Here is a 10,587-nt window from a genome sequence, read left to right on the forward strand (position 1 = left end):
TTTTCTCTCATATTTTCTTTTATAACGTGTGACTAGTATATTTTTTATGAAAAATAAATTGAGTTGAGATTCTAACGGTTTAGTGAATGCACCATTTCAAGAGGTCTCAATAATTGAACAAAATCAAACATTTTAGATTGTCGATGTTTACTACTAAAATGGATTTTTTTTTTTTTTTTGCTAACCGAGTGTTCGAGCCAACTTACGCGCACCACGACTAATCTCGGAGAGGACTACTACAGCAACCCACCGCCATGATCCCCCTGTACTAGAATGGATTATTATAAAGAGTATTTTTTAAGTGTTAATCGTAAAATCCTTTTTACTAAGATCATACAAATTTTTTTTTATATATCTTAAATAATTTATAATTTTCTAACCTTCAATACTTAGATCTACATCCTGACTCACGGGTTATGGGTCAGGTTGTAGACTGGATTTTGGGGCGTCACACCTCTTGCTTCACACCAAGCAAATTGGCCAATTATGTACTAAATTCCTTTGGGTAAGCCCAAAGATGAACAAGACAATTCACCCTGTCAGTTGGATCAGTGTGTTCAAGCCAAAAGAGAGGGGTGGATTGGGTATCACTGAAGCTAGTATGTGGAATAGAGTAGTCATCTTCAAACAAGTCTGGGGTGTGGATTCAAAGGAAGACGAACTTTAGGTTAGTCGGATGTGGAAGAACATAATCAAGGAAAAACATTTTTGGACCATGGTAATCCCTCCTAATTCCTCATGGGCTTGGAGAAAGATCCTGAAAGCTCGGGAAGAACCAAGCAAGTTTATGAAGTTTCAAATTGAGAATGATGAAGATGTACTACTATGGCATGACCTTTGGCATTCATAAAGGTTTCTCTTCAGTTTATTCCCTTAAGACTTCCATTATAACTCTCACTTCAATGCTTGAGCACGTGTTAGTACCCTGATTAGAAATGAGAGCTAGGTACCTCCTCTCTCTGCCAACGTTACTCTAAACCACGTTTGGGAAGGCCTAAGAGAAATAGAGATTGACAGTTTTCAAACGACCTCCTAATTTGGGCACAAAACTCAATAGGTGAGTTCTCTATTAGCTCTGCTATAAAGAGCTCGAGGCTTGATTCTACATCCCCTATTGGACTCAATTAGTGTGGTGCGATAATGGAATTGCTAACACAACTTCGTGGCATGGATATCAGTAAGGGTGCAACTTGATCCGATTCAAACCGAGAACCGAACCAAAACTGGGGTGGTTTGGTTTGATTTGGAGCAAATTGCGGTTCAGCTCTGGGTTACAAAAATGGAGAACCGATCAATTTGGTTTAGTTCTCAGATCAAGATTGTATAGAGCTGAACCAAACTGAGAATCGAACCCCTATGCAATAAATAAATATATACGTATATAATAATTATTATGAATTATTTTATGAGCTGGAACATAGATTAGTGATCTTTTATTGATAAACTAATGACTTTTTATGAAAGATTTGCGATTTATTGTATGAAATTTTATGTTTATTTTTTCTTTAAAAAAATATTATTTACAATTTATAGAATATTGGCAATCTGTAGAATCAAACCGACTTTAATTCGGTTTGGGTTGGTTTGCTTCCAGTTCTTATTTAATGGAACTGACCTATGTCGGTTCGATTCTAATTTGACCTCAAACCGAACCAAGTTGCACCCCTATATAATAATGATTGGTAGACTTAAGACTCAATCTTTTTTCCAATCCAAGGGAATCAACATCCAATCTCAGTGCATTTTCTGCAAGGATGCAAATGAGACCATCCATCACTTATTTAGGGGTGCAATTTTGGGGTAGGTTGTTGGCTAAGTGTGGTTTCAATAGGGTGTTGTTATGGACTGATAGAGAAAGATTCAATGGCTTTGGACCTCTTCTAGAAGCAATTCCTTTCCTGCGAACCTTACGAAAGCTTGCTTTTGTGCTTTAATTTATCACATATGGAGGGAGCAATGTGAAAAAAGATTCAGAAATGAATTTAACAACCCTTTGAAAGTCTTTGTGCAAATTTCTAGTGACACCAAGGAGAAATTCTCAACTTCTGACATTCTTGTTCCTGATGGGTCTTCCAACAGAGTGGCCTCTAATGCTTGGAACCTCTTAATCTCTTTAAAAAGATCCTTCCCTCATCTTTGTAGATGGAAGTCTCTAGAGATTGGGCTGTGGATGATTAACACTGATGGTTCTTTGAAAATAGTTTTTTTTAGGGGGGAGACAAAGGGCTATTATTAAAGACAACAAAGGGGAAGTCATTGCAGCCTGGCTTGGATAGGGAAACTAATAGAGTTGTTAATAGGTTAGCTGGGTGGCTTCACGGACCCCAAAATGTTTACTTCTCATCCTCTTCTATTCCTAGTGAGATTATGGACACTGTAAGGGAGGATGCCAGGGGGCATACTTATGAAGGGGTGTATTGGGTTTTGTTGGTTGGGGGGTTTGTCGAATCCCTGATTACCTATTAAAAAAAATTCTCCATTTGATGAACACACTCATTTACATGACAATTAAACTTATATCAATTAGAACAATATATTTCTGCTTACACCAATAAAAAAGAAAAAAAATCAAAAGTATAATTTTTTGCATCTTAATGCCATAAAAAAAGCTTGACGTCACACCAAAAAATGCTCACAATTTCTTTTGTCATTGATTCATATGCATTAGATGGATCTCTTAATGGATTTATAATATAAGAGTATATCGGTGACATTTATTCATTAGATTAGAACATTTTTCATAAGTTCTTTTCTAATGATTAAACATGATCAGTTTGGGATGAATTATCGTTATTTTTAATTTTTCATATGTAATTCCTCCAAGGGATATGCCAAAATATTCATTAATTATGAGATATATTTTCAAGATGTGACATCGAATTTTAATAACATTTTTTTATTACTATTTAGTTTTTTTTTTTTTTTTTCGTTTCTGTTGTTGTTTTTATCTTATATAGTTTGGAATTAATATTTTAGTGGACACATTGAAATCTATTCCAATGAACATAGTTGTATTTTTTTAAAGATAAATATATTCGCAAGGAGTATATGTAACAAAGTTGATAAAGTTAGATATTTAAGAGAGTTTTTTTTTTTTTAATTTTCCTTAAAAATATGTAAATAACACTAATATTTGGATTGAGAGTGTAATGTGAGATTTTTTAGTCCGAAAATCTCTACTACTTGGATTTGGAGTCGTCGTCATTCTTTTTTAGAAAATGGTATGAATGGGCACCCAAAAAAATAATTTCAAAATTTTGTTTTTGTTTGTAGTGACTATCGTATGGATAAAGTACATTGATATACCTAAAGTCTAGGTAAGAGGTCTATTTTAGAGAATATGGAAGGTATTAGGCACCCTTGTTAAGGAAGGGGCCCTTTTATAATCTATGCCTTTGGGCATATTTTCAAAATTGTAGATTTATCAGTCAATGGCCCATTTTCATAAGAAAGGGGCTCGATGCCTTAGTATCAAAATGTTTTGTGGTGGGTGCAAATTATGTAGGATTTTAAAAAAATATTTTTGAAAATAGTTTTTAACCCCCATCCTTTTGATTGAGCTAAAACCCAATCTTAGGGGAGGGTACCCATTACATTTTAAGGTTGTTCTAAAAATAAAATAAAAGATAAGAGGGCAGAGGTAGGAAAGGGAAAGATGAAAGGGAGAGAAAGGGGGATGTATTATTTTTCTTCTTTTGTCTTCACTCTACCTTGTTCTTTTTTTTCTTTGAGTTTTCTTCTTGATATTTAAGGTATGAGCTTATTTGATTTTGCACTTTTGAATTTTGATGGTGAAAATGAAAAGTGTTTGTATATAGGTTAAGGTTGTGAGAGAAGTGATTTTGGAAAGTTGAGTAAGGATTTAAGAGGATTTTAAGGAAATTGAGAAATGGTTGGGAGGTGAAAGGATTTTTAGAATTGAGAGATATTAGAGTTAAGTGATGAGAAAGTTGTGGTTTGATAGGGAGTTCAAGTCTTAAGTGTTTGTAAGAGAAGGAGATGGGTTTTATAGGATCTTAAGGTGACTTTTAGAGGTAATATAGTGTGAGAATATGAAATGATGAAAAATGACATGAGACTTGTGGATGAAGTGTAGCGATTTGAGATTAGAGAAGGGCATATATGAAAAATGGTGTAAATATGTTGTTTTTTACCTAAGTGAGTTGGATCTTTCAACCCATATGGGTTGAGTGTTAGGTGGGGTTCAGGGGTATGGGTGTTAGTTAAGGGAATGATTATATAAGGGGACTAGTTATTGATATTTTGAGAGGATAGATGAGATGGTAACACATGGCAAAGAGGTATAGGGGTGTGTGTGTGTGTGTGTGTGTTAGGTGAGTTGATTAAGGAAATTAGGTTGTGAGGGTATGAAGATGACTTGCAAAGTGTTTTGAGGAGAATGTGATGGGGTTAAGTTATGACATGGGATGTGGGTTGGTTAACTTTTTGAGAATGATGATGAAGTTGGGTAGATGGATTTAGGGAGGTAGTTTGTGATGGTGACAAGTGTCTCTCATTGATGATCATTAATTTTTAAAGTGATTGGTTGTGATCGTGGATATGATTTTGGATTTGAGTATGAGTTTAGAATGGGATTTCATATATATTGAGCTTAGGATTGGGTAGTAGTTTAGGTTGGGCAGTCTTGAAATTAATTTAGCATAATTGGGCTTAAGGGTTAAATTGGATTTTATTAGGTTAGGTTGCCTTAGAATTGATCGAGGGTGAGGTTGGAAATTGATTTGATTTGGATTTAGTGGGCTTTTAGGAAGTTGGTGGGTTTGCAATGGGCTTAGGTATGAGTTTGAGGCTTGATTTTAGGTTTGGGAATGCGATGGTGATGAATGGGGATTTAGGTGACTAATTGACCTTATTATGAGACCATAGGACCGTTAAATTCCTGGGGCCTTTAATTTGGACAAAAGACTCGAATTTTGAAGATTTTGGCCCTTAGGCCCATTGACGATTTTTTGATTAAAATATGTCTTTTTTATCCCTTTTTGAGTAAAGCACATTCAATTTGGGGTGTCAACAGATAGGACTGTCAATGAATAGGTATTCAATCGGATAGTGCTATATTCGAATTCGAATAAAAAAAATAATAATGATATCCGAATTCGAATTCAAATCTGATCAAAAATCACTAACCAACATTCGAATTCAAATTTGAAAAATATATCAAATATCCAATCCAATAAAAACATCCTACAAAATACCATCATCCTCAATCTATAAAAAAACAATTCGATTTTCTTATATTTTTCAACTTCAAAAGTTGTAATCTTCCACCTATTTCTGTCTTAAAATCGAATAAGATGGGGCTTTATTTTGTATGTGTGTGTGTGAAAGAGAGGGGAAGTATCTTTGGATGATTGTCAGCCGGAGAAGATGGTGGTTATGGAGCTCACACAGTAGAAAAAATAGGGTTTTATCGAGAGAGAGAGAAAGAGAGAGTATCTACTTAGATGCTTGCTGGCCGAAGAAGACAGTGGTTATGAAACTCGCACAGTCGAAACCCACCCTCACCTTTACTTTGATGGTTGGTTCTTCTTGCGTTTTAGGTTGAGAAGGTAAAGTCTTAAAAGTTAAGTTTTGTTATAAAACATGAATACACAACAAAACTTATATATATTATATCGGAGCGAATATTATCGAATCGGATTTCGTAATATTCGATTTCGAATTCATATCCGAAACTCATTCGAATTTTAAAATAACATCCGAATTCAAATTCAATATCCAAAAAATTCGAATAATATCCGATTTTTCGAATCGAATTCGAATTCGAATTTGGATTTTCGAATATCCATCGACATGCCTATCTACAAAGAGGCATCATGTATTTTTCTTATTTTTTATTTTTATAATATTTCCCTATTTTTATATATTTGACATGTTTTTAAATAATTAGACAACACTCTTTCCCTCTCTCTCTGCTAATGTACATCAAATATACAACAATCAACTTATAACAACTAAGGATATGACCCACCAGGGGTGTGGCGTAGTGGTAAGAGTTTGAGATCCCCGAAGGGGGCTTGCATTCAAATCTTAGCTACCCCACTTCTTGACTTAAAAAGGTGGGTGGGTTGTGTGGGTCGGCAACATCTACCTAGTATTTAGTCTTGACGGACATGGTCCATGGGCCTGTGGACTGGACGTAAAATCAGATACGACACCCGACCCATCTGCCAATGGGGGATACCACTATGGTAAAAAAAAAAAAACTAAGGATTTGGGAAGAATAATGAAAAATGAATATTAAAAATAATAATGATGATTTTTCTAATCTCAATAGTATTGTGATGAAATGAAAAATATTACATGCCTACTAAATTAGATTGCAAAAAACAATTAAAAGTGGAAGAAGATTGGGAAAAATCTCTTCATAGTATATGATATAGAAGGGGTCTGCCATTGTTAACCATCGTGATTAGTTTGGGAAGGGACGACATATGAAAAAAGAGAAAGGGGTACTTACTACTTAGAAAGAAGGTCAAAGGGGTGGGGGGCTTCGTCATAAAGTGGGCTAACGAGGGTGTCAGTCTTGAAACGTGGGAGTATATCATGATCCTTGAGTTAAGAATTAAACTTTCCACTCCATTAATGCCTACATATTTTTAGAGCATTGGACTATCTTCCCATCTAGCTTAGTCGTTCTTTGGAGTTAGAGATTGAGCCCAATCTCTCTTCCATGGGTAACATGTGAAAAGGAGTCTTGCAAAAGCCCATCAATTGGGTCTATTTCAATTTCAAAATATTAATTCATGAATATTGATTCAGTTTTATCTTTTTTGTTCTTTAGTCAATATGGATGCCCATCATATTCTTATTCTATGATTTTTTTTTTGTTTTTTATTTTTCTGATTTTTTTTATTATTATTTCGTGATTGGTGAATTAGAGGACCATGCTATTGTTTGTTAAACCTCCAAATTCGACGGTCATATTCTATGAAATTTTTTTTTTTTTTAAAGCCCATTCTCCAATAATTTGATAGTCCAAGGCCGTCAAAAAAAAAAATTCTACAAGAGAATATTTGACGGGCATATTTGATGGGAGGGTCCGTCAAATTTCTCAAAATTTGACGGGCTAAGACCGTCAAATATGGGCTTTTTTCACATAGTGCGTCCTCCAATCAAAGTTACAAAAATGCCTCATTTTTAAGTTCACAAACTGCTAAATTTGTCCAAAAAGCACTTGTGGACCATAAATATTAATCAATCAAAACCTCCACTAAAATTATCAGATAATTAATGGCTAAGAGAACCAAAACTAAACCAACAACCCTTGTAATTTTTCTTTTTTTTCCTCCATTGTTTGGTAGAGATTCTCCTCCTTTGATCTCTCTAGTGAGGGCAATGTTGCCATTTTAGCACTCTTCTTTATTGGAAAATCAGTCATCAAATATATTAACTGAGATACCTAGGGATATTCAGCAGAAACACATCTCTAGGCAATATTGTACTAATGATCTTTAAGGAAAATTGTGAGTCCTTTGATATTAAATATGTGTGTTTGATGTTATTTATTTTTACGACAAAATGAAAATTCAGATAAAATTCAGGTTAAGTTTTAATGAAGTGGTCCACTCTTATCTTCATCTCCTGACATGTGATAGTTCGACACAAATCCCAAGGATCATTTATATATATGAGAAGCACATATAGAGATTTAATGCCCATGCCCATGACACTGTAAATTTTTTGATATATTCTGACATTCTCAATTTATTGAAAATTAATCCAAAATTATTGTATAAGATCATTTTTTATGCAAATAAAAGTAATTAATTAGTTAGGAATTTATCTTATTTTATTCATAATGAGAATTATTCAACGTGGTATTAGATCATCAAAAATATAATAAAGTTTGAAACACAATTTCAAACCAATGTCGTATCCCTTCAAATACATGAGATATGTAATTTCTTCAATTTTCAAAATACCCTCTTGACGTTAGCTTTATATTATATTTTTGATGAGTAGTCAATAGGGTTGAAGTTGGGATTAACGGGTTTTAAACATAAGTCATGGTATCAACACTCTACAAGTCTTACCAGCTTAATTAAGTTGACACCTTCAATTATCAAAATGCCCTTGATCCCCCACCACAAAAAAAATAATAATAATAAAAAAAAAAACTCTTGATTTCCTCCTCCACAAAACCCATCATTTTTACTCTTAGTTTATTAGGAAAAGTCATCTAAATCTCTGAGATTTGTATCACAAAAGATGTTCCTCTAAACAAAATTAACCACTGAGGAAGAAGATATCTTTTTTTCGGTGGTCCAGAGAGTATCCCACCTTTTGGTGAGACTAATCTACTTGGGACCAGACGCACCATCCAACACCCTGGGAAGAAGATTTACTTGGTTGAACCCAAGGAAAAACCTTATTATGTTAGAAAACTTCTATTGTCACTCCAACTTTGCTAATGCGACCCCAAGATGTGTGCTAATTCTTTAGTGATTTACATATGAGTTGGATTAATATTAGCAAAAGTTGGTGTGGCAATAGAATCTCTCTTATTTTATTCACATTGATGGATTAAAATTCACTTTCCCATTGACAACTAACCACTTTGCTTCCTTTAAAATAAATAAATAAATAAAAAGGAACGATGGTGATGTCATGTAGCAATGTAATTAGTTTGAAAATGGAGACGTATCTCAAATATCCATCGAAACAAAAAGGTTATGCTTAAATTACACACCCACACACACCTCTTTAAAAAAAAAAAAAATAAGAAAGAAAAAATAAACCATTTGATTATTTATTTTTTCTTTCTTATTTTTGGGAGAGTGCTTCAAATCTTTATGGTTTTTACATTATGTACTAATTTTACACAATTCTAGTGCATGATCTTCATTGTTTTCCTCTTGGGTTATTTTCGATATAATTATTGATAAAAATAAATAATTAATCTAAAATAAGTTTATAACAAATTAAAATAATATTTTGTGCAAATACTTGCACAGTCATGGTAAAATTTCATTGTTGGAATGTAGATATTCTCGAGCCTTGAATGGGAATTGCATTAGACCATGTTTATTTTGTTTTGACACACCCCTTCAGATTTTGGTTTTTATTGAGGACCATAATGTGAAAAAAGCTCAAGTTTGACAGTCATGAGCCGTCAAATTTCATAAAATTCGACGGACAAAGGTGTCGAATTGGTGTCAAATTTTTCATTGTCAATTTTTTTTTTCCAATGGGCCGAAACTGTCAAATTAATTAAGGATGGGAGAAATTCGACAATTCTAAGCCGTCAAATCTAGGAATATCTAGAATTTCGATGATCCTAGACCGTCAAAATTCATTTTCTAAAATTTGTGGGCCTTGGCTCATCAATTTTTTCTGTTGAATTTTCCAATTTTCATGTAGTGGACATCCCTACATTTTCAAACTAATAACATACTCCTTCAACCGAATAGAAAATAATTAAATGCCTTTATGTCTTCAATACATGCCAAAAGCACCCCTTGATTTCTCCTTAAAAAATCCATTGTTTTAGGACTTGATTTATTAAGAAAAGTTATATTGGGTAAGAATTGTCTTTTATTCTTATTGATTTAAAAGATGAAACAAAAGGAGATTTGAGCAATTAATCAACAAGTCGTGATTTTTTGACACCCCCTCCAACACATGCCCTTGATGTGGCATGGGCTATAACCATAGATTTTTTCCCTTGAGATATACAACTGTATATCCCCATAACTATGTGCAATTGTGCATCCCAATGAAGAGAATCTATGGTTCTAGCACATGCCATGTCAAGGGACGTGTGTCAGATTGGGTGGGGGGCATCAGAAAATCATTATTCTTAATCAAATCTTACAAAGAATAAATCAGAGGCTTGTCACAAAAACCAAAGGTTGAATACAAAGGGCTTTTGAAAAAAATAAATAAATATCTTTAATAAGAGATTGAAGGCAGTGTATTTTAACCAATTTTGGTAATAACCATAGAACAAGAGAAATATCCAAAAGAACCATAATAAGATATGTGGTTTTGGATAAAATCGAATGAAAGAATAAGATTCATTTAACTGACCCAAATCTTTGGGTCAAGTTTTTTTTTTGGGAAATCGAGGTATATGAGCCCTCTTAGAGGGTGACCACTACTTGGGAAATGTACAATTTGATATGTAGTTAAAATGCATCACATGTATAAGATAACCTGTTAATTTGTTAGATGTATTTATTTGATTGTGGGAAATATGATTGTTGTGTGTGGGTTAAGATGATAGGTAATTTTTTTTGAGTTATTTTAGGACTCTATCATGTATTTAATTTCTATGCAGTATGAATGAAATTTATGCACATAAAAGAATATTAAGAATCCAATTAGATTTTAGTACCATCTTGAATTGGTGGTTTAAGAGGTTCGATCATTTTTTACTTTTTTTCTTATTTTTTAACGATTTGATCTAATAGGCATGTAACATAATCTCTTTCCCCTAGATGCACCAAATTATTTCTAGGATAAATCCCAGATTGATCATCATTGGAGGTGATTTGAATTCAAGACCCCTGCTTCGTGAGGTGTGGTCTCAACTATCTCACCAACCCTTTTGGGATTTTGGGC

Source organism: Akebia trifoliata, chromosome 14 (assembly GCF_017979445.1).
Source record: "Akebia trifoliata isolate Shusen 1 chromosome 14, ASM1797944v1, whole genome shotgun sequence".
NCBI lineage: Eukaryota > Viridiplantae > Streptophyta > Magnoliopsida > Ranunculales > Lardizabalaceae > Akebia > Akebia trifoliata.